The 27,437-nt window shown below is 41.8% G+C and overlaps 1 protein-coding gene and 1 pseudogene across 8 annotated transcripts in view; one reads left to right on the top strand and one right to left on the bottom strand.

Annotated features, from left to right (window-relative positions):
- The window catches only part of CRACD (capping protein inhibiting regulator of actin dynamics), a 284,595-nt gene that overhangs the window by 218,366 nt on the left and 38,792 nt on the right, over positions 1 to 27,437 (top strand). For 7 of the 8 annotated variants that reach the window (XM_063664543.1, XM_054484712.2, XM_063664541.1 and 4 more), the window contains one exon: positions 8,577 to 8,748. The exons of the other annotated variant lie outside the window; for it this stretch is intronic. The gene's annotated coding sequence lies outside the window, so the exon portion shown is untranslated. The remainder of the gene's footprint in view (positions 1 to 8,576; positions 8,749 to 27,437) is intronic. 8 annotated transcript variants of the gene reach the window in all.
- LOC129035940 (U6 spliceosomal RNA) lies at positions 25,236 to 25,335 on the bottom strand (annotated as a pseudogene).

Below are 27,437 nucleotides of genomic sequence, written 5' to 3'. Positions count from 1 at the left end.
ACTCACCATCTGTTCAGGGACCTCCTATGCCTTCTAAAAGAATAATGATCTTGTCTCTTCATTTTCTGAATCAGCACAGCAGCAAATATCTATCAGGGGAACCAGCCCCCAATATTTCAATGTAGGTTCTTTTCTGTTTTCCCTAAGTGTTGGCCAGTCTGAAAAATAAAGGGAAAGAGTACAAAAGAGAGAAATTTTAAAGCTGGGTGTCCAGGGGAGACATCACATGTCGGCAGGTTCCATGATGCCCTCTGGGGCGTAAAACCAGCAAGTTTTTATTAGCAATTTTCAAAGGGGAGGGAGTGCACGAACAGGGTGTGGGTCACAGAGCTCACATGCTTCAAGGGCAACCAAAGATCACTAGGCAGAAGGTCAGGGCGAGCTCACAAGGTCTGGGTGAAACTAGAATTACGAATGAAGTTCCATGTCCTGCTGTGCACACATTGTCATTGATAAACATCTTAACAGGGTTTAAGAGCAGAGAACCAATCTGACTAGAATTCGCCAGGCTGGAATTTCCTAATCCTAGCAAGCCTGGGGGCGCTGCAGGAGGCCAGGGCGTGTTTCATCCGTTATCTGCAACTGCATAAGGCAGACATCCCCAGAGCGGCCATTTTAGAGCTCCCCCCGCCCCGCCCCGCCCGGGAATGCATTCTTTTCCCAGGGCTGTTAATTATTAATATTCCTTACTGGGGAAAGAATTCAGCGATATTTCTCTTACCCGTTTTGGGTAATAAGAGAAATATGGCTCTGTCCTGCCTGGCTCCCAGGCAGTCAGGCCCAATGGTTATCTCCCTTGTTCCCTGAACATCGCTGTTAATCCTGTTCTTTTTTCAAGGTGCCTAGATTTCATATTGTTCAAACACACATGCTTTACAAACAATTTGTGCAGTTAACACAATCATCACAGGGTCCTGAGGCAACATACATCCTCAGTTTACAAAGATGACGGGATTAAGAGATTTAAGTAAAGACAAGCATAGGAAATTATAAGAGTATTGATTGGGGAAGTGATAAATGTCCATGAAATCTTCACAATTTATGTTCAGAGATTGCAGTAAAGACAGGCGTAAGAAATTATAAAAGTATTAATTTGGAGAACTAACAAATGTCTGTGAAATCTTCACAATTTATGTTCTTCTATCACGGCTTCAGCAGGTCCCTCTGTTCGGGGTCCCCGACTTCCCGCAACAAGTATCTTCTTTCCTCCATGCTTCCCCCAGAAAAAGAGAAAACTGTTTCTTCTTTCCTCTTGTCACTGGACAAGCTGCCATGCTCACCTTCCCTCATGCCTCCTGGAAGTAGAGTCTCAGTCCTCAGCCTTGCCTTAGCATGGCCCTGGGGAGCACAGCCTATCTGACATGTGGCCAGCTCCTCCGTCATAATGGAAATGTGCTGGGATTATGGGTCCCAGCGAAACTCTGACAGCCACAGAGGACTTGTGCATGCCAGTGTATGTCTAGTCATTTTTCTTAGCAGTTTCTTCTCAGAAATATTCAGATATTCCAGAGCTAAGAAAAGGATCACAAAATTCTCCTTAACTTAGTAAAATTATAGGATTCAGGCATTGTTGTATACATGTTTGAAATCAGAAGTTGAAATAAACATTATTTAACCAAAGTAGCCCAAAATGCTTGTCAACTCACTCATCTTTACTGAGCAGTGTGCTCAGGGGTATAGAGGAGAGGTGTGTCTGTGTGTGTGTGTGTGTGTGTGTGTGTGTGTGTATGAAATATATGGTACCAAAGAAAAGAAAAGATGTTTGAAAGAAATAATGAAGGCTGTTTCCCAAAGTGTGTTCACAGGAACCCTAGTCTCACTGGTTGTTGAGAAAGTCAAGTTTCCACGGCCAAACAAGGCATCTGAGGCTGAAATTCCAAACAAGTTTAGGAAGCCTTGCATATCCTCTGCTCTTTTGGAGAGCAAATGTGATAACAGCATATTAAAGACTCTGAAAAGTCCCATAGTAAACAAACAGATTTAACTTTATTTTGCCTGGATTCTCAAAAATGTACTGGTACCAACCCATAGGGCACATTCTGATAAATCCCAGAGTAAGACATTTATGATGCTTAAAAGGGACTATCATAGCACATTTCTGTTCCTCACTTGGAAGCATATCCTAGAAATCCAATGCAGAGGAATTGGATGCTTTTATTATTGTAGGTTTAGAAACGAAAATATAGGAATTGCATCCTTATGACAAATGGAAAATGAATCAGATTTGCTTGACTTGCCTAGTGATTTTTAATTTTTAGAATCTTCTATATAAACTAGTAATTACGATGATGCAGCCATCAAATGGTATGTAATCATACCCTTGAAATAATGGATAATGAGCACTTTTTTAAATAAAAAAAAAAACCTAAAGTAATTATTGGATGATGAAAATAAATTAATTCAATTCAGTACTTAAAAAATGAAAATTACTGTGATCCCTGAAGCAGTATAGATGCATATGTAAGTTCTTTCATAAGGAAAATTACAACAGAAAAATGCTGAAATATTAAGAAAATGTGGCAAACACTGCCTTTTTTCCTATAAATTTAATCTTACAGCTTAAGATGGCAAATTTCTAGAGAGGCTGGTAAGCAGATGTTTCATAGCTAGTAAAAGATGGAATCAGGATTTGAGGCAAGTCCTCTTGTCTCTGGGGCCCACATATTTAACCCTTAACTAGAGCTGCAGTGAGAAAAAATAAATTGATAGTAACATTTCTTCCCTCCTGTCCCCTTCTTCCCACTGCCCAACCACCCAACAAAAGTAAATTTTGTGTTGTAAAAGTCTAAAATGCCATCTTAAATACTACAATGTTGGAGAACACTTTGCTAAACTATACTTCTATATGGCAATTGTTCTGGAATATTTCCCATTAGCATTGCAGACGTGCTCTGTTTCACTACGTTGTTAAAATTGCTTCTATCTCTTAGGCCCCATCTATGTACCACAAAAACATTCACATCAGCAGTTGTTATTTATCAAGAAAATAGCTGCTACTGATGACCATGTACTTAATCCAGTTGATTCTGTGGAGACAAACTGCTACTACTGCCCCAGCATCATGAACTGATCATAAAATAGTTTATCTAGTGGTTGCTAATAGATATATGCTCAGGTTTTCATAATGGTCATGCAACATAGGATTGTAAAGCTTTGAGAACTTGCTTTTTTGACATAAGAGATCTTATATTTGAGATTATCAATTGGGGAATCAAATAAGAGTATAACTCCTTCCCTAGTTTATAAAATTTTATTTCCTATTAATGTCACTTAAGTTTTGCTGCCTGAATGTAGGATGGGCTAAAATGTAATTACCGAGTCTTTTCATGAAGTCAGTGCTAGAAAATTGATCAAGTGCCACAGTCAATAATAAAATAACCATTAAATACACTTTTAAATTTATTTAAGTTTTTTTTTGAGACAGAGTCTCGCACTGTCGCTTGGGCTGGATTGCAGTGGCGCAATCTCGGCTCACTACAACCTCTGCCTCCTGGGTTCAAGCAATTCTCCTGCCTCAGCCTCCCAAGTAGCTGGGATTATAGGCACCTGCCACCACGCCCAGCTAATTTTTTTTGTATTTTTAGTAGAGACGGTGTTTCACGATGTTGGCCAGGCTGGTCTCAAACTCCTGACCTCGTGATCCGCCCGCCTCAGCCCCACAAAGTGCTGGGATTACAGGCGTGAGCCACTGCGCCTGGCCAATTTATTTAAGATTTAAAGATATTTCTGGTGGAAAGTGTATTACTAATTTTGGAAATGAGGAAGGGGAAATTATGTTTCATAAATGAGATGTCACCATACACTAATAAGACTTTGGAGCAGACTTTTAACGATAGCATCTATGTTCTGAGTCCTCCTTTGAAGGGAAATTGGTGTTTGTAGGACTTAGAACCTCTTTTTTTTTTTCGGTAAGAAGGATTGGTTGTTGGGTGGAGAATCCAGTTAGGTTTTACTGTTCTTTTACCTTCCTGATAATAACTAAGGCATTGCTGAAACAGCGTTCCCATGTGATTATAAGTGCACTGTCTGACACTTGGACTTTGTTCCATTTTCCAGGGTGATGCATGTGTACTTGTGTCAAGTTATTGCCCATATTAAGTGTGGCACAGAATGATAGGGTACCTTCTTGATAAACAGTCTTCAAGTAGGCTAGCTCTATAAATGGGCCACCTGAAGGAGGCCATTCTCTGCTGCCAGAACCCTCCCAGTTCTCAGAACTAAGGCTTCCAAATGATGGCACCCTCTCCCAGCCTTTTTCTCATCCTTGTGTGTATTCAGCTCTTTCCAGGGCCTGTTCACTTTCTGTTTCCCCCAACAATGTGAGCAGTGCAGCGAATAATTTATGTAGTAGATGCCACCATTCACAACAGTGAGGTGCCACAGAGGACCTCATCAACCCTCTTAGCTGACGTGCAGAGATTACCTGTTGGTTAAATAGATGAGTAACCTGTTTAGAAAACTATAATTTAATATCTTTATTTAGAGTTAACTCAAAGCTCAACTGAACATTATCAAATTCCCCTGACTTTATGGCAGTGATGAACTTTTTTTCTAATCAGTAAATTCTAACATAATCTACAATTCTCTGCATATCTCGAAACCTAAATCTGTGGACCCAGGTTGGGATAATGATGTCATAATTGATATTCTTATACTGTTGCTATTGTATTTTGGAATATTTCTGATTAGAAATTTTGGGGTTATAGTCAAGGAACAGTGTTGGGTAAAAAAAGAAGCAACTGTAAAAAAATAGAAATTTGGGGGTTTGATATTTAGTGGGGAAAATGCAACTGATATAAAAGGAAAAAATAATTTTACCTTGGAAATAAGTGGAATATAATATAAATAGCCATTTGACCACTTACTGTGATGCTGCCAGACTAGAAATCAGGCATTGTTTACATATTTTCAGCCTTGGACAGTCGTAGAGAAAGTTTTCAATTAATACAGCAGTCATTGCCAAAGATCAGTTATAGAATAGTGCAGTAACGATACCTGTGGTGCCTTACAGAATGTTTTTACATTTAAATTTTAAAAAACCAACCTTGGTAAGAACATTCTTTTAACACATGCCTAATGCTCTTGGATGATCTTCAACAACTACTGATTATAGTTCTTAAATATTATTAACTGGAGATTTTACTGATAAGAACCTAAAGTAGGTGTCATGAAAAGCACTGGCCTATATTCGCTTCTAAATAAATAACCAATGAAAAGATACAAACATTCTGAAATCAAACCCTCCATTTTTTTAAACCATTTTTAAATGATATCTCAATTGTATTACATGATGTGTTAGACCGTTCTTGCATTCTTATAAAGAAATTCCTGAAACTGGGTAATTTATGAAGAAAAGAGGTGGCCGGGCATGGTGGCTCATGCCTGTATTCCCAGCACTTTGGGAGGCTGAAGTGGGCAGATTAATTGAGGTCAGGAGTTGGAGATCGGCCCGGCCAACACAGTGATACCCCGTCTCTACCAAAAATATAAATATTAACCGGGGGTGGTGTCGCACGCCTGTAATCCCAGCTACTCAGGAGGCTGAGGCACGAGAATTGCTTGAACCCAGGAGGTGGAGGTTACAGTGAGCCAAGATCGCGCCACTGCACTCCAACCTGGGCGACAGAGTGAGACCCTGTCGCAAAGTAAAAAAAAAAAAAAAAAAAAAAAAAAAATTAATTGGTCCACAATTCTACAGACCGTACAGGAAGCATGGCGCCAGCATCTGTTTGCCTTCTGGGGAGGCTTCAGGGAGCTCTACAGGGCGAAAGGCAAAGCAGGAGCAGGCATGACACATGGCAAAAGCAGGAGCAAGGTTAGGGGGAGGTGCCACACTTTTTTTTTTTTTTTTTTGAGACAGAGTCTCGCTCTGTCACCCAGGCTGGAGTACAGTGGCATGATCTCTGCTCACTACAACCTTCACCTCCCAGATTTGAGTGATTCTCCTGCCTCAGCCTCCTGAGTAGCTGGGACTGCAGGCACATGCCACCACATCTGGCTAATTTTATTAGTTCCACACTTTTAAGCAACCAGATCTCACAATAACTCATTCAGTATCACGAGGACAGCACCAGGCCATGAGGGATCCACCCCCATGATCCAGTCACCTCCCACCAAGCCCCACTTCCAACACTGGGGATTACAATTCAACATGAGATCTAGAGAGAACAACATCCAAACTATATCACACACTTTCCTGTCTTTCAAATAATACACAGTAAAAATAATTTAACTCTTTTTTGTACCTAGCACAATGCCTATGTATAGCGGGCATCTGATATGTTTTAAATATCCTTTCCTTTAAATGTGATCTGACACAACATCGTTTCAGGGGACCATTGATGTTAGAGGCTCTGTTTGTACCTGTACTAATGCTCCCAGATGATTGTCTTTTTGTAATTGGTTATTATTCTGTCTGCGTCTTCCGCACCTTATGCCGCTGCTTAGGATGAAATAGTTTGAACCACTTCTTCTCTTCAAATTTTCTTTTTCTTTTTTTTATTTTTTAGAGATGGGGTCTCATATTGCCCAGGGTGGTCTTGAACTCCTGGGCTCAAATGATCCTCCCACCTCAGCCTCCCGAGTAACTGAGACTACAGGCGTGAGCACCACATCTGGCAGCACTTCAAAGTTTCTGTGACATCTCAGTAAGGCCAGAATTGAAGATCACAGAGGAAATGAGATGTCTGGCTTGTTTCCTCACTGACCTCATGCGTGTGCCTGGATTCCTCTATGGATCTGGCCAGCAGAGCTCTGGGGCCTCTGATAGTCAGCTGGGTGGAAGGTGGGGGAGTTGTATCTGTGCATTTTGTGCAGGTGTTTTTCAGTTCTCGTTGCGAGCCTCTATCTTTACTTCTCTCTCAAAACTTCTTACTCCCTGTTCAAAGATACGTTTCCTGTGATGTAGGCATGCTATTTTATCTCTTCATGTCTCAGGTTCTTCATCTGTAAAATGTGCGTGTTAATAGTGTCAATGTAATAAGATTGTTGTGAGGATTAACTGAGTTAATACTTATAAAGTTCTTAGAGCCGTGGTACATAGTAAGGGTTAAAACATGTTTTTAGGCCAGGCCCAGTGGTTCACGCCTGTAATCCCAGCACTTTGGGAGGCCAAGGCGGATGGATCATTTGAGGTCAGGAGTTCAAAACCAGCCTGGCCAACATGGTGAAACACCGTCTCTACTAAAAACACACACACACACACAAAGTTAGCCAGGCATGGTGGCGGGCGCCTGTGATCCCAGCTACTCAGGAGGCTGAGACAGGAGAATCACCTGAACCTGGGAGGCAGAGGTTGTAGGGAGCCATGATCGTGCCATTGCACTCCAGCTTGGGCGATAAGAGTGAAACTCCATCTCAAAAAAAAAAAAAAAAAGTTTTTAAAAATAGTTATCAGACCACTAGAAAAGTGGCTCTTTAAGCTTCTTAAAGAAAAAGGAAAGATCCAGGAAGATGCTGCTTCTGGTAGAGGGTGACTTACACTTTCTTTTGCAAGGGAAGAGTAGAATAACATGAAGGAATTTGTATCCAAAGGCGGAAGACTGAAAGGTATTACCTAAAATACCTCTAACAAATGTTGGCAGCAAGCCTAGTTCCTGACTAATGAAGTAATATATGGGAAGATGTTCGTAGCAACTCCTTTGGGGCTCTTCATAGTAGATTTTTAAAAGAGACAAGGGAAATAAACTGGAAATATATGGGGATAGAGGGAATTAGGGGGCAAAGCTTACACCAAGAGTTGGCAGTTATCTTCTGTATCTAATAAAGGCCAAAACAGAATGATCCTCAAACTAGAGATATGTATAGATAGAGATAAAAATATTAAAAAACAAAACAAAACAACTATCTGACTTAAGTGTTTTTCTCAGCCTTTTCCGTGGAGAAGGGCATTTGGCTATCTGCTTTGTTAAAGAAAGCAGGCACTGCCTTATTGCATGTGCAAAGAGGTGCTGTGCTGGCCACCATGAAGCTTGAAATCTTTTCTTTTTCTTTTTTATTTTATTTATTTATTTATTTTTTGATACAGGGTCTCACTCTGTTGCTCAGACTGGAGTGCAGTGGTGTGATCACAGCTCACTCAGCCTCAACTTCCCAGGCTCAATCAATCCTCCAGCCTCAGCTTCCTAAGTAGCCAAGACTAAAGGCATGCACCACCAACCCGACTAATTTTCTTATATTTTGTAGAGATGGGATCTCACTGTGTTGCCCAGGCTGGTCTGAAACTCCTGGGCTCAAATGCTTCTCCCACCTCAGCCTCCCAAAGTGTTGGGATTACAGGCATGAGCTACCATGCCCTGGCCACTTGGAACCTCTTCTTGTTCTCCCCAGATGTTTCTTGGGAGCCTGGGGGACAGAAGATTCACCATGCCTTTGGCTTGTGCTCTGCCTCACTGTGCATGGATCGCACTGGGGCTGGCTCCGACATTCCTGGCACAGGGCTTGGTCGCTCATTTGGGCTGATGGCCGCCCTTTGCCCTGTCTCCTTTGGCCGGAGGCAGCTGGGTTATAATTTGCTCCTTAGGCTTGGAAGTGCAGCCCTGCCACACTGCAGCGTGTGTTTATTTTACAATCCACAGACAAGAAGAAGGGAGGCAAATTCCAGCCTTTTAAAAAGTTGTTTGGCAAAAGGAAAAAGAAAGAACCTTCATTGTTCCGGGTGCAGTCTTTCGGGAAGAAGAGTTACTCTCACCAGAGTGTCAGCAATGGGACCTTCTCTTCGGATGAGGAGACCCTGGAAGACAATCTAAGGTAATAACTTGCACTTTCTTTTCAGACCTTTGGTGGAGTCGCAGGGTGGGGAATGGGATCCCAAAGGAAGAAGGTGCTGTTTTTGGTACCAGGAGACAAGAACAGAATCCCAAATGGGGCAAGGCGTTGGGATCACTCCTGTAATCCCAACACTTTGGGAGGCCGAGGCGGGCAGATCACTTGAGGTCAGGAGTTCAAGGCCAGCCTAGGCAACATGGGGAAACCCCGTTTCTACTAAAAAAGTACAAAAAAAACTAGCCAGGTGTGGTGGTGTGCACCTGTAATCCCAGGTACTGAGGAGGATGAGGCACAAGAATCACATGAACCCAGGAGGTGGAGGTTGCATTGAGCTGAGATCATGCCACTGCACTCCAGCCTGGGTGACAGAGTGAGACTCTGCCTCAAAAAAAAAAAAAAAAAAAAGGATCACAAATGGGTTGCATCTCTGGGAACGTGTAAGACTTGGTGTATTCTGCATGGAGAAGTCACCTTGGGGAGTTAGCAAATGAGTCTGACCTCATTTTCTGGGAGTGCACAGGAATTGGGCATTCATTTCGCTGCTCTTGTTTTTGGAAGGAGGCAACATTTCACTGGCTTGGCTCACCAGGGTTCCTCAGATTGAAGAAGACTATGTTTCCTTATGCCATTACTTTACAAATAGAAAAGGTGTCATAGGCTAGACTTTACACCTTTGTTGAGGACGCAGGTTGCTCAGGCACAGGTGGCCACCCTTCATACCCCTGGCCATCTCTAGCAACTTCTGGAGCCTGTCTATGATGGACCTTTTGCCTGCCTGCCTGCCTGCCTGCCTGCCTTCCTTCCTTCCTTCCTTCCTTCCTTCCTTCCTTCCTTCCTTCCTCCCTCCCTCCCTCCCTCCCTCCTTTCCTCCCTCTCCCTCCCCCACTTCTCTCTTTCTTCCCTTCCTTCCTTCCTTCTTTCTTTCCCTGCCTCTTAGAACACAGGCACTAAATCTGGGTGTGACAGTGTCAGGAACTCAGAAAAGTAGGGTCAGGAAGTACTTTCTCACCTGAGTGCTTGGAATTGAAGTCAGAATCAGAGCTGGTTAAACTCTGATACTGACAGCTTAGAAACCAGCTCCTCTGAGAAACCTTTTCCGACAACCCCTTCTGATTTATTTGCCCTTGCCTGTGTTCTTCTAGCATTGTGTGCCTGGTTTCAGCAGAGAACTTGTCAATTTCTATGGAAATTATTGATTTGCTTGTCTGTCTTCCTCACTCGACTGTCAGTTTCATGAAGTCAGGGACTAGGTTTCAATTCAGCCTTGTATTACGTGCTCAAAAAAATGTTTTCCATGAATGCCTGACACTGCATAAGCTAAGCAGAAGGAATAGATGGTATCATCTGTGATATTCTCACCGTGCTTCAAGGACAGAGACAAAAATATCCTCTGTGGTGTGTGTCAGTAAGTAAATTCTAATGAACACTGCTGTTGTGTCCAAATTACAAAACCCTCAGACCAGTGGTACACATTAAGTTTTACAGCAAATATTCAGCAACAGCATTTGTTAGTCCTGATACTGACTCTTTTCCTTGACAGCCCTGTGTTTATTTTCTATTGTCTTTACTCTGTAGGGTAAGAAAATGATTTAATTTGACACAGGACTGAAAGGAGAGCACAGCTAGTGCTAACTCACTTAGTTGTTGGAATATTGTTCCAGTGGATAGTCAAGGAGTGTGCAGTTTGAGTCCATTTTGATTTTACTTCATGTTTTCAATTGTAAAATAAGAGTGTGAACTTTTTGGCCTCACGGTATCAGGATGAGGAACAGATAGTAAAATGAGTGTAAGTGGCAGTTTAATACAAAATGAGGTCAAGTCTGGAAAGTTCTCCCTTAGAGGGACAGTTCTGTGGAAACACAACCCACCCTTTTTATAGTATAGTAGGTATAGCATAGTTTTGCCAAGTCTGATTTCATTGAGCCATGTTGGACTCTTATAGGAATGTGGACCCTGGAGGTTCTCTTCCCATTTAAGTCTTATATTCTGTTAACTTCTTGGGTTTTCCTTAAGGTTTTAGGTTTTACAAAGCCTTGGGAAATTCCACTTTGGATCAGATAGCTACATTTCTAATAATGTCACCTGTCTTCATTATTGACTCTTGTCTACAAACCTGCATTTATGAGATTTGTACTATATTTTAATTAAACACTTCTTTTTATAAAAAACTCATCTCATAAGTAAGGATATAAAAGGATAAGCTTTGGGCTATTCATTTTTAAAATGTCACTTTAAATATTTAAAAAATTAGTGGGTATATACCCAGAGGAGTATAAATGATTTTACCATAAAGCCACACGCATGCAAATGTTCATTGCAGCACTGTTCACAATAGCAAAGACATAGAGTCAACCTAAATACCCATCAGTGACAGATTGGATAAAGAAATGTAGTGCATATGTACCATGGAATACTTTGCAGCCACAAAAAAGAACAAGATCATGTCTTTTGCAGGAACGTGGATGGAGCTGGAGGCTATTATTCTTAGCAAACTAATGCAGGAACAGAAAACCAAATACTGCATGTTCTCACTTATAAGTGGGAGCTAAATGATGAAAACTTTTGAACACAAAGAAGGGAACAACAGACACTGGAATCTACTTGAGTGTGGAGGGTGAGGGGAGGGAGAGGAGCAGAAAAGATAATTTACTGGGCTTAATACCTGGGTGATGAAACAATCTGTACAGCAAACCCCTGTGACTTGAGTTTACCTATGTAACAAACCTTTGCGTGTACCCCTGAACATAAAATAAAAGTTAAAAAAAAAATCAGGATAGAAACACAGCAAGGTGTGGCAGCAAGTGCCTTTAATCCCAGCTGCTCGGGAGGCTGAGGCGGGAAGATCATTTGAGCCAGGAGTTCAAGGCTATAGTGCGCTATGATCATGTCTATGAATAGCTACTGCACTCTAGCCTGGACAACATAGAAAAAAAAAGTTAGAAACACAGGAAAATAGAAGTAATTAAAAAATACGTATTTCTCTTTTCTAGGGAATTGACAATTGCAAAGTAATTTCACCTACTAAGTAAATACTACATATGTTGATTATGGTATAACTGAGCTTCTAATTATTTGCCTTATTTACAGATGGAGAAAATGAAAAATGTTGTTTTCGGAAATTCTTATTTTTAGTTCATGGTTCAATTAACAGATTGTTACTTTACATTGTGTAATGATTCAAAAAATTTTCTGTACATTTTATTTGCTATCTCCAAAATGGACAGTTCTCACAAAAGCACAAAACTCAAAGCTCCATTAACATGATTTTGGGTAGAGGTTACAAGAAGGTAGATTCCAGCCCAATGTGAGGGAGAATTTCCTAATTAGAACTGCCTAAAAATGGGAGGCTTGGCATGTGCCCACAAAGGTTGAGGCCAGTGAAGGTGGAATTTCGCCACTGGGTGGGAATTTAAGGGAGCTGAACTTCAACATCCTGTCAAACTCCCAGGAATCTGAAATTCTAGAAATGTTCCCATGACCAAGAATAGCTCCTTATTGATCTGCTCCTTCTGCCTGAAAATTTCCATTTCCTTTGGGTTTTTAAAGCTTTCTTTTCTTTCTCTAGGTTAGAAGCCTTTATCTCTCCTAGGCTGCTGCTTTTAAATTATACATTCCTTGGGAAAAGCAAAGCAATAAAACATGATCCGTTTTTAAGAATCTAATGTGATTTCTTTTCTTAATTAAACACAATTAATATTATGTTCCCAAAGGCGTGTTAAAACAGTTGTTAAATTTTAAAAGAGGGAGAGGGTCATCTTGGTAAATAGGTTTGGGGAATTCTGAACAAAAACAAATTAAATAGGATTCTTTATGTGGGACTCGACAGAACTTTTACTATGCGAATGTGTCCTGTGAATCCCTAGGAAGAAGGATGTAGTATGCAGTATTTCAATATTCCTTTGACCGTAGACCCTTTTTTCACTGAGAATATCCAATGGCATGTATTAAAGCTACCACTAATTGAAGTTATTACACTGTATTAACTTTTGCATAGATGAACTCATATAATATTTACAACTATTTAAGATTGATATTATTATCAACAGTTCAAGGATGAGAAAACTAAGGCTAGCAAGTAATTTGCCTAAGGTCATACAGCTTATAAATCCCTGAGCCACTATTCAAGCAATAAAGAGTGCATTCTTAAGCATCCACTACTGTGCCTCTCAAGGAGGCTTCAGCCTCACTAGGGAGCTACTCATATGGCCCTGAATCATCATACTGGTCCTGAATCACTAGGCTCAGATGTCTGCCTACCTCCAGCTGCCTGATTGAGGCTCTGATACTTACTGGGACTCTACTTGTCCTGCTTCCAGTTTCTACTGAACACCCAGTGTTTGTTACATCATGCATAAGTACAACACTTTTTATTAAGTGCCAGATGTAAGCACAGTGAGATGTGAAGGGGTTCTGGAGAAGATGAGCTCACTTGGACTGGAACAGTCGGGAAAGGGTTCAGGAATGAGGGGACCTTGAGCTGACTCCAAATGATGGGCAGGACATGGAGTAGCTGAGAGGGAAGGCATGAACCTGTCAGATAATGGCATAAGCAGAAATTTTCATGGAAGAAGGAATATGACAAATAGAATAGGAGGGAACTTTCCAACTCTGTGAGGCCAGTGTTATCCTCATATTAAAATCAGGCAAAGATATCACAAGAAAAAAACTCCACAGACCAATATCCTTTATGACAATAGACACAAAAATCCTTAAGAAAAAACTAGTAGCCTGAATCCAACAACATGTAAGAAGGATTAAGTAACATGACCAAATGGGATTTATCCCAGGAGTGCAAGGTTGGTTTAATATACAAAAGCCAATCAGTGTAATATACCATATTAATAAAATAAAGGATAAAAACCACTTGATCATCTCAATAAATGCAGAAAAACTATTTGACAAGATCCAACATCCTTTCACGATTTATAAAAAAAAAAAAAATAGACAACACTGGAAATAGAAGGAAACTCCTTCAACTTGATAGAGAGCATCTGAAAAATCCACAGCTAATATCATATTTAATGATGAAAAATGAATGTGATCCCCTTAAGATTAGGAACAAAACAAGGGTTTCTTATCTCATTCCTTCTATTCAACACTGTATTCTACAGTACTATACTGTTGGCTATAGCTGGGACAATTAAGAAAAGAAAAAGAAATAAGAGGCAATAATCTTAGAAAGGAAGAATTAAAACTGTATTTGCAGATGCCATGATTGTATATATAGAAAGTCCTAAGGAATACACACACAGAAAGCTATTAGACTAATAAACAAGATTGAACAAGGTTATAGGATGCAAGATTGGAGTTTTTGTATATCAGTTGTATTTCTGTACTCTAGCAATTTATAATCTAAAAATGACCTTAGGAAAACAATTCCATTTACATAGCATCAAAAAGAATAAACAAGTTAGAAATAAGTTTAACCAAGAAGTGCAAGACTTGTACACTAAAAATAACAAAATATCATTGAAAGAAATTAAAGAAGATTGAAATGATGGAAAGACATCCCATGTTCATGTATTGGAAAACATAATATTGTTAACATGACAGTACTCCACAAATTGAGCTACAGATTCAATGTGGTCCCCATCAAAATCCTAGCTGGCTTTTTTCCCCCAGAAATTAGCAAGTGGATCCTAAAATTCATATGGAATTGCAGGGGACCCAGAATAGCCAAAACATTATTGAAAAAGGAGAACAAAGATGGAAGACTCACACTTTCCATTTAGAACACTTACTACAGTAATCTAAACAGTGCAGTACTGGTATAAGGATAGATATAAAGATAATGGAATTGAATTGAGAGTCCAGAAATAAACTCTTAACGTTTGTGGTCAATTGATTTTCAGTAAGAGTGCTAAGACAATTCAATGGGCAAAGAAGAGTTTTTCAACAAATATTTCCGGGACAATTGGGTAGCCACATGCAAAAGAATGAAATTGGACCCTTTTTTACATCATATACAAAAATTAACTCAAAATGGATCACAGACCTGAATGTAAGAATGTAAGAATTAAAATTATAAAACTCTTAAAAGAAAAAGTAAATTTCCATGACCTTGAATTAGGCAGTGGTTTCTTAGGTACCAAAAGCACAAGTGACAAAAGGAAAAACAGAAAATTTGGACTACATCAAAATTAAATTTTGTGTTACAAATGATATCATCAAGAAAGTTATAAAACAATCCACAGAATGGATGGAAATATTTGTAAGTCATATTCAGAATAAGTAAAAATAAAAAACAAAACTCCCACAACTCAATAATAAAATGAACCCCTCCCCAAAGTTTTTTTTAATGGGCAAAGGATTCTAATAGACATTGCTCCACAAAAGATATAAAAATATCAATTAACACATAAACCATACTTGCTCAACATCATTAGCCATCAGGGAAGTACAAATCAAAACCACAAATGAGATATTATTTCACACCCATTAGGAAGGCTACAACCAAACAAGACAGACAATAACAAGTGTTGATGAAGATATATAGGGATTGGAACCCTCACACATTGCTGGTGGGAATATAAAATATTAATGGTTTAGGGTAATTTTTAGTTCTGATCCCATACCTTCACTTTATAAATGGGGAAACAGGCTCAAAGAGGTGACAGTGCTATTAGTGTTAGAAATGTGACTACACCCACTGTCCTGCACCCAGTGTCTGACAATCCCCAGTGAGATGCACCGGTACCTCAGATGGAAATGCAGAAATCATTCATCTTCTGCATCGCTCATGCTGGGAGCTGTAGACTGGAGCTGTTCCTATTTGGCCATCTTGGGTAAACTAAAGAGCTTCTGCACAGCCAAAGAAACTACCATCAGAGTGAACAGGCAACCTACAGAATGGGAGAAAATTTTTGCAATCTACTCATCTGACAAAAGGCTAATATCCAGAATCTACAATGAACTCCAACAAATTTACAAGAAAAAAAGAAACAACCCCATCAACAAGTGGGCGAAGGATATGAACAGACACTTCTCAAAAGAAGACATTTATGCAGCCAAAAGACACATGAAAAAATGCTCATCATCACTGGCCATCAGAGAAATGCAAATCAAAACCACAATGAGATACCATCTCACACCAGTTAGAATGGCGATCATTAAAAAGTCAGGAAACAACAGGTGCTGGAGAGGATGTGGAGAAACAGAAACACTTTTACACTGTTGGTGAGACTGTAAACTAGTTCAACCCTTGTGGAAGTCAGTGTGGCGATTCCTCAGGGATCTAGAAGTAGAAATACCATTTGACCCAGCCATCCCATTACTGGGTATACACTCAAAGGATTATAAATCATGCTGCTATAAAGACACATGCACGTGTATGTTTATTGTGGCAGTATTCACAATAGCAAAGACTTGGAACCAACCCAAATGTCCAACAATGATAGACTGGATTAAGAAAATGTGGCACATATACACCATGGAATACTATGCAGCCATAAAAAAGGATGAGTTCATGTCCTTTGTAGGGATATGGATGAAGCTGGAAACCATCATTCTCAGCAAACTATCGCAAGGACAAAAAACCAAACACCGCATGTTCTCACTCACGGGTGGGAATTGAACAATGAGAACACAAGGACACAGGAAGGGGAACATCACACACCGGGGCCTGTTGTGGGGTGGGGGGAGGGGGAAGGGATAGCATTAGGAGATATACCTAATGTTAAATGACGAGCTAATGGGTGAAGCACACCAACATGGCACATGTATACATATGTAACAAACCTGCACATTGTGCACATGTACCCTAAAACTTAAAGTATAATAAAAAGAAAAAAAAAATGTGACTACAATCCAAGCCTGCCCATTTTGCACATGGTAGTGCTTTTTTCTTGAATAGCCCCATCCCCCATCTCCACCTCCTTCCTTTGTCTAATTCCTCTCCGTCCTTGAGTTTTCTGCACAAATGTGCCTTCCTTAGGAGAGCAAGCTTTCTTTGATTCCCTCAGCCTAGATCAGGCCCCTCCCCCTGACATTGTTCTCACAACTTCCTTGACCTTTCCCTAAAAGTAAGCTTTGTGACTTGCCATTCATTGTATTTCAAGCCTCTAACGCTGGGCCTGGCACATAGCAGGTATTCAGTAAGCATTTATTCAATGAATGAATGCATGATTATTGCTCTTCGCCATACTGACTTTTCCCACTGGACAAGTCATATTCATCTAATTTGGCCTCCAGTTTCCCACCTTGGTAAAGAGTGTCACTGTCTCTCAGACCTGCTGGAAAAGGAAGAATCCACAGTTGGTGCCATGAGACTTCGTGTTACCAATGAAATTACACTGAAGTGCAGGCTCCCTGCTTACCATTGTTTGCATTGATTCACCTGACCTTGCTGCTTTTCCGAGAATGAAGTCAGAAAGGACCTGTTTTACTTGATTGTTTATCCTCCATCCTTAGGAACCTGGGATGTGCTGAAATTGAATACGGAATGGTGAAGAGGTGCAAAACCCATTAAATAAAAAATTAGAGACTAAGCAGGAAAATCAGCAGAGCTGAGCTGAATATGTCTAGAGAAGAAGGTTGATGAATCAGTCATAGCAGGGGTCCCCAACCCCCAGGTGGTGAACCAGTACCGGTCTGTGGCCTGTTAGGAACCAGGCCGCACAGCAGGGGGTAAGTGGCAGGCAAGGGAGCATTACTGCCTGAGCTCCACCTCCTATCAGATCAGCAGCTGCATTAGATTCTCACGGGAGCATGAACCCTACTGTGAACTGTGCGTGCGAGGGATCTAGGTGGCGTGCTTTTTATAAGAATCTAATGCCTGATAATCTGAGGTGGAACAGTTTCATCCTGAAACCATCTTCCCACCCCCTGTCCATGAAAAAATTATCTTCCACAAAACGGGTTCCTGGTGCTGAAAAGGTTGGGGACTGCTGAGGTATAGCAATTCTTAGAGATACAATATGTGGTAAATGCAGCAGAACAGGAAGCCAGGTGTCTCACTCGAGAGCTGTGTGACCCTAACCTAGCTAGCTCCTTCATCTCCCAGGATTATTAGAAGGACAAAAATGCATATGACATTGCGCTGTCTGCAATAAAGCACTTTAAAAAGCAGGTTAATATTAGTATTGAGATAAAGAGGATATTGATGACTACTATTTCCAGAGCATGAACCAGAGGAAAATTGATTCAAATGCCAGCTACAGAGGTTTATGAAAAGATCTTTTTCCACATGGCGAAACGTAGGAGTGGAATAAATAGCATGGAAGCCTGTGAAGTGGGCTTTAGAGGCAAGTTAGAAGATCATTTGTCGTAGGTGATGTAGACACAGGACTGAGCTTACAGACTGGAGTAGATGACCCTCTGACTTCCAATTCTAAGATTCTCCATTTGAGATTCCAAACTTTCCTCCTTTTCCTTGAATTTGTATGACGTACCCTGTTTCTTTTGTAATTAACAGATAATTTGGTACACTATAGCCTATCAGGTACCGTATATTTTGATAGAATACCCAAGTTCAGGATGAGCCTCTAAGTCAGATAATCTGACTCCAGTCTCTTCCAGCAACTCTAGTTTGTTTGATGAGGATATTTAATTGCTCTTTAACATTTCATTTGAATGAGACTCACGGATCTGTTTAGGAAGAAAATTGCTGATCAATCGCAATTGCCCCTGTTGTCATGGAAACAAGCTGAAATGGGACTATAATTATATTTCCTTATTCCTGAAGTGAATCCCTAATCATTGCCATAGTAATTACCCAATATCTATGGTCCCAAATTACATGATTCTTGTCCAAAAAAGACAAAGGATAAGGAATAGGAGAGCTGGCCTCAGGCATGCATTCACTGTGCAGCTGCAGAAAGCCTTCTCCTTTTTTGGATGGGAAGAATTTCCCTCTGTAGGCTCGCACTCCACAGTTGGATGATGTCAGCAGGTCTTAGATTGTGCCCAGTGCTTAGAAGAGTGGTTAGAAAGCTGTATCAGGTAGGATGATTGCAGTTTTAACAGAAATCAGAACTTCTAGCATCTTCAACAGGAATGAAGTATATTGTCTGATGGACCAGAAAGTCTGGAAGACTTTCCAAGTTCCAAGGTTGGTTGATGAAATGGCCCAGCAACATCACCAGGATCCAATCTGAGTCCCTTTTTCTCTGGCATCCTCAGGGAGTGGCCTCTTGTCCTCAGGTTTGTTCCCTCATAGTCACAAGATGGCTGTCACAGTTTCAGGTGTCATAGGCGGATGACAAATACCACAGACAGAAAGAAGGCAGTCTCTGTCTTGTATTGTCGTGAATGAGGAGAACTTTCTCAGAAATGCCTCTGCCTACCAAACTGCCTCTTGCTTTTCATTGTTCCTTTCGCATAGACACTATCTTTCGCAGATAGTGGCACCAGACGACAGAGCTTAAAATGGAGCTAGCTCTTCCTGACCCCTCTCCGCTCTCCTTAGCACTAAGTGCCTAGAGGGTGAAAGATGGAGTAGCGTGGCTGCAGGGCTAACTTAGTTTGTTTTGCTTTCCTTTGCAACCTGTCTCTTTGCTCTGACCTTCAAGTGTGCTGAGCTCCAGGCCACAGACCCAGCATATACCTCTGTCTCATCTCTCCCATTCCTCCAGATAGGTATGAGCATAGAGCACTGGGCCTGGGTTTCAGCATCCCAGGACCATGGGGTGTGACAACCTTTGCTCTCAGGCAGCAGCACATGCCACCAAGAAAGAAGGGCAGCCTCCTGGGGAGAAGTAGAATCACAATACAGGGAGTTGTGCAAGTGAGTCATCCATCCGGGTGGGCTAGACTAGAAGAGAGAATCCAGACGCAGACCTAGAAGCATAGTGTGGTAGCTGTTTTTTGGTCACTTAGCCATTAGCATCCAGTTCCCCTTCTCGAGTCAAGGTGACTCCCTGAAAGCTCCTTCCCTTTTAGGGAGTTGTCTTTACCTTGCTGTGTGTAGCTCTGATAGGACATAGTGCCTGCTTCCTCGGACAGAAATCAAAAGGATCAGATCTTCCACTTCCCCTCCCACTGCAGCCTGGCATAAGCCTGCAACCCAGCCTGGCCAATCACATGTTCTTCCCTAGGACTTTGACTTGGCAGGTGAGTCAAAGATGTAGGGAACACAGCTTCTAGGAGGAGCTCACTCTGCGGCCTAATGGTGCCTGTGGCTCCTGATGCCTAGGCTCTAGAGCTCTCCTACCCAACTCCAGTGTTTTTCCAAGCCTGCAATCTGGTTTCTTTTGTTCCGTGAGCCTCCACTGTACTTCTAGTACATTTTCTTTAGGTTGAGTGAAACAAAGTTTCTGTTGCCTACAGATCAGACTGGTAACTGACACTTGTAGACACCAGGAAAACTAGGTGTGAGAGAGAAGGTTTGAAATAGAAAGTGGGAAGCAAAGCCTGGAGCAGTTCCCTGGTTTAAGTTGAAAAGAAGGCTCAAAAGAAACCTTGAGAGAGGCTGAACAGCCTCCTGACTTGCCACCCGTTGGCTTCTTGGAGCTTTCTGCAGTGACCTCCTGGAAAACAGCCATGATCTGAACATATTCTGCATTTTCCCATGACACATCTGCATCATACTTTCCATTACCTCAGTGATCTCTCTACAGAAAACCCACCTGGTAAACCAACTCACTCTACAGTAGTAATCATTTTCTTATCCTTTGAAAATGTTTGGTGGGGCACAGCGGCTCATACCTGTAATACCAGCACTTTGGGAGGCTGAGGTGGGAGGATTCCTTGAGCCCACGAGTTTCAGACCAGCCTGGTCAACATAGTAAGAACCCATCCTAAAGTAAAAAAAAAAAAAAAAAAGCTGACAAATTTGATAATAGAAAGCACTATGGGAAAAACAAAGATAATAGATGTGATCCCTGACCTCATGCCACACATAGTACTGGGGTGGAGATAAGATGGTATCACTATTGTCAGTAAAATCACGTTGGCCAGGCGCGGTGGCTCACGCCTGTAATCCTGACACTTTGGGAGGCCGAGGCAGGTGGATCACCTGAGGTTAGGAGTTCGGGACTAGCCTAGCCAACATGGTGAAACCCCATCTCTACTAAAAATACAAAAATTAGCCAGGCATGGTGGTGGGTGCCTGTAATCCGAGCTACTTGGGAGGCTGAAGTAGGAGAATTGCTTGAACCCAGAAGACGGAGGTTGCAGTGAGCCGAAATGGTGCCACTGCACTCCAGCCTGGGCTGCAGAGTGAGACTCCGTCTCAAAAACAAAAAACAAACAAAAAAAAGAATCACATCTGTGTCGTACTTTACAACATGCAAAGCACTTTTATTTTCTCTCTCATTAAAGGCTTGATTACAGTAACCGTAACATCAAACAGCATGAGATTCATACAAAGGGATTCCTGAGGGACAAAAGGGAGCAAGAAAAGGTGTGTGGGGCTGATAAGGTTTGAGCTGGACCCCAAAAGATGGTGTATTAGTCTGTTTTCACACTGCTATAAAGAGACTGTAATTTATAAAGAAAAGAGGTTTAATTGACTCACAGTTCCACAGGCTTAACAGGAAGCATGGGTGGGAGGCCTCAGGAAACTTACAGTCATGGTGGAAGGTGAAAGGGAAGCAAGCACGTCTTACCATGGTGGAGCAGGAGAGACAAAGAGCAAAGGGGGAAGTGCCACACACTTTTAACCATCAGATCTTGTGAGAACTCACTCACTATCACAAGAACAGCATGAGGGAAATCCACCCCCATGATCCAATCACCTCCCACCAGGCCGCCCCTCCAATTCAATGTGAGATTTGGGCGGGGACACAAATCCAAACCTCATCAATGGGTAAGAACTGAATTGCGAGACTGGCACTGGGCAGTCCATGCAGCAGAAGACCCTATGCGGTAATAGAACCCAGTGATGGTATTTGAGGAACAGACAGGTCAGGTTTGCCTCATGGATGCTTGAAGTAGGGTGACATTAGATAATAACTTTTTTTTTTTAAGAGACAGTGTCTTGCTCTATCACAAAGGCCGGAGTGCAGTGGTGGGATCACAGCTCACTGCAGCCTTAAACTCCTGAATTCAAGCAATCCTCCCACCTGAGCCTCCTGAGTAGCTGGGACGACAGGCACGGGCCACCACGCCCCATGAATTTTTTATTTTTTATTTTTAGAGACAGGGTCTTGTAGTGTTGTTGCCCAGGCTGGTCTCAGACTCCTGGCCTCAAGCCATCCTCCTGCTTTGGTCTCCCAAAGCGCTAGGATTATAGGTGCCCAGCACTGCTTACACCATTCTTAGTGTTTTACACATCATAAATTTAATTCTAATGAAAGCCCTGTGAGGTAGGTCTTATTATTATCCCCATTTAACAGTTAAGGAAACTGAGGCACCTGGAGGTTTAGAGACTTGCTGAAAGCCACACAGCTGGTAAGTGGTAGAACTAGGTTTCAGAGGTAAGAACTAATTCCTAAGAGGTAAGAGGTAATCCCTACACTACACAACCTCTGTTTCATAGAGCCAGAGTACTTTAGGGCTCTGGCATGAAGAGCCTTAAATGCCAAGCAACCACTGCAGCTTTATCTGGGAGGATTTTGGCATGAGGGAAACACCAGTGGTTTCTGAGCTGGCAAATTAACTCCTTTAAGATTAATATAGGGGGCTAGGTACAGTGGCTCACGACCGTAATACCAGCACTTTGGGAGGCTGAGGTGGGCAGATCACTTAAGGCCAAGAGTTTGAGACCAGCCTGGCCAACATGGCAAAACCCCATCTCTACTAAAAATACCAAAATTAGACAAGTGTGGTAGCATCCGCCTGTAATCCCAGCTGCTTGGGAGGCTGAGGCATGAGAATCTCTGGAACCCCAGAGGTGGGAGTTGCAGTGAGCTGAGATTGTGCCACTGTACTCCAGCCTGGGCAACAGCTTGAGATTCTGTCTCCAAAAACAAAACAAAACAAAAAACCCCACAAAAAACTTGGGAGGCCGAGGCAGGAGAATGGCATGAACCTGGAAGGCAGAGCTTGCAGTGAGCCGAGATCTTGCCACTGCACTCCAGCCTGGGCAACAGAGCGAGACTCCGTCTCAAAAAAAAAAAAAAAAAAAAAAAAAAAGATTACTGTAGGGTTTCAGAGAAAGCTGAATTGGAAAAGATGCAACTTGGAGATCATATACAGATGTCAATTATATTGCAATAGGGTAGAAGTAAAACCAGGGCAACAATAACAATTATACACTCATTGATTTTTCGACTGCTCTCAGGGTTCCTGCACTTATTTCTGCAGATTCCCATTAACATCTTATTGTGTGTTCAAGAGCAAGTCCTCTGGCTCCCACTGCTGCCCTGGTCAGGGTGATGAGCATCATGCCAGTGACTTCCTCTCAAATGGTCCGGGAAAACAAAGTCTGCAACGGCTTCAACATAAAAAGTAATAATAAAAATAAAAGGTTCACCTGAGCAAAGGTTACAGTGTGTGAGCCCTAACCATTGCTGCTGGCATGCTTATTAGCATAATCATCCTATCCATATACTACTCCAGCAAATTGCAATGACTCATCCAGACCTCCGCTGAGTTTCCTAAGCTCTTGACAACTTTAAGCACAGAAACAAGCCCTTCAAAACGCCCTGTATTTTGATGTATTTGCTGCCAAAGTGAGCCTGACAGTACTATGTTATTTATTCTATAACAGCCTTTTATTTCCTTTTATTTTTGGAGGCAAGGCCTGTCACCTAGGCTGGAGTATGGTGATGTGATCATAACTCACTGCAGCATCGAATTCCTGGGCTCAAGCAATCTGCCCTCTTCAGCCTCCTGAGTAGCAGGGACTGCAAATGTGCAGCACTATACCTGGCTAATTTTTTTTTTTTTTTGATACAGAGTCTCACTCTGTCACCCAGGCTGGAGTGCAGTGGCATGATTTTGGCTCGCTGCAACCTCTGTCTCCCAGGTTCAAGCAATTCTTCTGTCTCAGCCTCTCAAGTAGCTGGGATTACAGGTGTGAACCACCATGCTTGGCTAATTTTTATATTTTTAGTAGAGGGGGTTTCACCATGTTGGCCAGGCTGGTGTTGAACTCCTGACCTCAGGCGATCTGCCCACCTTGGCCTCCCACAGTGCTGGGATTACAGGCAAGAGCCACTATGCCTGGTGAACCTGGCTAATTTTTTAAATTATTTTTTGTAAAGATGGACTCTTTTGAAGAGAAGGGGGGGAAGTGTGGGGAAAGGAAGGAGAGATCAGATTGTTGCTGTGTCTGTGTAGAAAGAGGTGGGCATAGGAGACTCCATTTTGTTCTGACTAGGAGAAATTCTTCTGCCTTGGGATGCTGTTGATCTGTGGCCTTTCCCCCAGCCCCATGCTCTCTGAAACATATGCTGTGTCAACTCAGGGTTAAATGGATTAAGGGCGGTGCAAGATGTGCTTTGTTAAACAGATGCTTGAAGGCAGCATGCTCTTTAAGAGTCATCACCACTCCCTAATCTCAAGTACCCAGGGGCAGAAACACTGCAGAAGGCCGCAGGGTCCTCTGCCTAGGAAAACCAGAGACCTTTATTCATGTGTTTATCTCCTGACCTTCTCTCCACTATTATCCTATGACCCTCCCATATCCCCCTCTCCGAGAAACACCCAAGAATGATCAATAAATACTTCATAAATTAAAAAAAAAAAAAAAAAAAAAAAGATGGACTCTTGCTATGGTTCCCAGGCTGATCTTGAACTTCTGGGTTCAAACTATTCTCCCTGCTCAAAGCGTTGGGAATTATAGCCATTAGCCACCGTGCCTGGCCCTAAAGTCGTCATTTGGAGCCTCTAGGTAAAACCTTGGAGTTAATTCATCTGACTCTGGGGAAAGGAAAGGAAAGAGGAGGTGGAGTAAAGGAGAAATACCAATGTGTGTTTCCTGCTGTCTTTCTAAACCCATAATGAGTTAGATCAAAGGGCTTAAATGTTTTAAAATGTAGGTAGAACAGGACCCCGTAAACCTCTGTGAGTTTTTATTAGTGCTAAACGCATCTTCCCTTAGAATTGACTAAGCCTATTCAAAGCCTCTAGTCTGTAGCTAATAGTTCCTGGAGTGGGTTCATGGTATTTGAACCTTCTTGGGTAGGAGTGGCAGGGACGGAACCCTATGGGCTATTGTTCTGTGCATCGGGTACCAGGATCAGGTTTTCAAGAACTGACCTCAAAATTTCCCATGATTTTAGGCAAATGTCAAAGATTTTTCCTCTTCTCCTTTTTTCTTCCTCTTTTCTTAATTTCCTTCTCTTCTTACCTTCCTCCTCCTACTCTTCTTTTTTTAAAAAATTCCATTTTTATTTCAGATTCAGAGAGTACATGTATAGGTTTGTTACAAGGGTATATTACATGATGCTGAGGTTTGAGCGTCGTTTAATCCTGTCACCCAAATAGTGAAGAAAGTACCCAATAGGAAATGTATCAGCTCTTGCCTCCCGCTCCCTCCCTCTCTCCTATTGGAGTCCCTAATATCTGTTGTTCCCATCTTTATGTCTGTGTGTTCCCAAGACTTGGCTCCCACTTATAAGTGAGAACATGCAATATTTAGTTTTCTGTTTCTGCATTAATTCACTTAATTGCATGTCATCCTCGCACAGGGACCATGATAATCTCCATATCGTTCCAGTTGTAGTGTATGTGCTGCTGAAGTGCTCCTACTCTTCCTCTTCCTTTTCCTTCTCCTCTTTCTTTTACTTCTTTGGTCTTATGAGATCGCTACTGATCTTTACAGATATTGACTGTTTAATTTGGGTGGAGGATATCAAGATGATGTAGATCTTCTATGTGGAATGGGGACTTACGGCACACCTATTTACTTTTTCAGCCATGTCTACACATAGATATGAGTCATAAGGCTGCATTCTTGTATTTTTAAAATCTTCATCAACACACCCATGTTCATGGCAGTGCTACTTACAATAGCCAAAAAGGAGAAACAACCCAAATGCCCATTGATGGATGAATGTATAAACGTGATATATACGTACAATGGAATTATTCATTCTTAAAAAGGAAGGAAATTCTGATACATGCTACAATGTGGAGAACTTTCAGAACATTATGCTAAGTGAAATAAGCCAGGCACAAAAGGACAGATATTATATGATTCCATTTAAAGGAAGTACCTGAAATAGTAAAATTCATAGAGACAGAAAGTACAATAGTAGTTACCAGGGACTGCAGAGAGGGGAGAGTGGGGAGTTATTGTTGCATGGATATGAAGTTTAGGATGATGGTAAAGTTCTAAAAGTCGATAGTGCTGATGGTTTCATTGTAATATGAGTGTATTTAATGCCACTGAACTGTGTACTAAAAAAAATGTTAAAATACTAAATTTTATGTTATATACATTTTATCGTAATAAAATCTTGATCAATATTATACAAATATGAAAAAATTTATGGATGCTGGGATCCCACTTGGTAATAACAGATTTTGTGTTTAAGAATTAAAACTGGGCTTGGCATGGCGGTTCACACCTGTAATCCCAGCACTTTGGGAGGCCAAAGCAGGAGGATCGCTTGAGCCCAGGAGTTCGAGACCAGCCTGGGCAACATGGCAAGATCCCATCTTTATGAAAAAAATAAAAAATTAGCCAGGCACGGTGGTGCACACCTGTATTTCCAGCTACTTGGGAGGCTGAGGTGGGAGGATCCCTTGAGCCTGGAGAGTTTGAAGCTGCAGTGAGCAGAGAGACCACTGCAGCAGAATGCCTGGGCAACAGAATGCCTGGGCAACAGAATGAGACTCTGTCTCAAAAAAAAACAAAGTACAACTGGCATATCCTCTTTTGTACAACATTCGCAATTGTGGGTGAACTGGAACCCTCTTAATGCTCCTTTCTTGTCGTGATCGAGCAGCCACCATTCATATAATGTCATTGTTCTCTAAGAAATCCAGACATCTGTAAACACTGTAATAAGCCCTGTCAATAGGAGCCGGGAGCCTGAGTTCTGGTTTCTGTTTTGATTGAGTCTCTCTCTTCACTTTGCTGGGCCTCAGCTTCTCAATCCATAAAGACTTGGGTCTTGGACTCCATGAGCACAGAGGGGCCCTTTCTGCAGTGGCTGTTGGCTGTGTGAGGGCTGTCCCTGTCATCGCTGATACAGTACACTGCCTTTTGCTGCTGCCAGTTTACTCGTAGAGACTCACTAGAGATGTGAAGAGCAGCGCTCCAGGCATCCAGGCACAGGTGCGGAGAAATATTGGCAGGCAGAGTGGAATGCAGGCTCGGAATGGGTCTGCGAGCTCAGGATTTCCAGTCTTCTGCATGAATTTTTACATTGTCTTTGCAGGATTTCTGAAAGTGAAAGCACAGGCGATGTTATCTGTTAAGGTTTTTGCATTTTATCTTCCTCCTAATCTGGACTTTACCTCACTTACAAAATAATATAGCACAGAGTCCGGGGGATGAGAGTAACAAAGAAACAGAAAAGATAGGAGTTCTGTGGGAAAATTGATGAATTCATGTTAAGTTTGCAGAAACAGTGGGAAAGTCACTCCACTGTAGCTGGAGACACATGAGGAGAAGAAGAGAGTATTGGAGTGAGGCAGTTATTAAAGGTAAAGCCAGAAGAGCAACCTCAGGCTGTTCTCCCATCAATGTCTTTAGAAAGATAACTGCAGGAGGCAGTGAAAAGTAGAGGGGCAAGTCCAAAAGCTGGTATCTTTGGGCTGATTAGAAATGCCTGATGAAATGTTTCAAAGCCCAACCTCTCTGTCAATAAAAGTAATATCAATGACAACAGCAAATC

Source organism: Pongo pygmaeus, chromosome 3 (genome assembly GCF_028885625.2).
Source record: "Pongo pygmaeus isolate AG05252 chromosome 3, NHGRI_mPonPyg2-v2.0_pri, whole genome shotgun sequence".
NCBI classification, from domain to species: domain Eukaryota; kingdom Metazoa; phylum Chordata; class Mammalia; order Primates; family Hominidae; genus Pongo; species Pongo pygmaeus.
The sequence above is the reverse complement of the archived record's forward strand: the minus strand, read 5'-3'. Positions and strand labels throughout refer to the sequence as shown.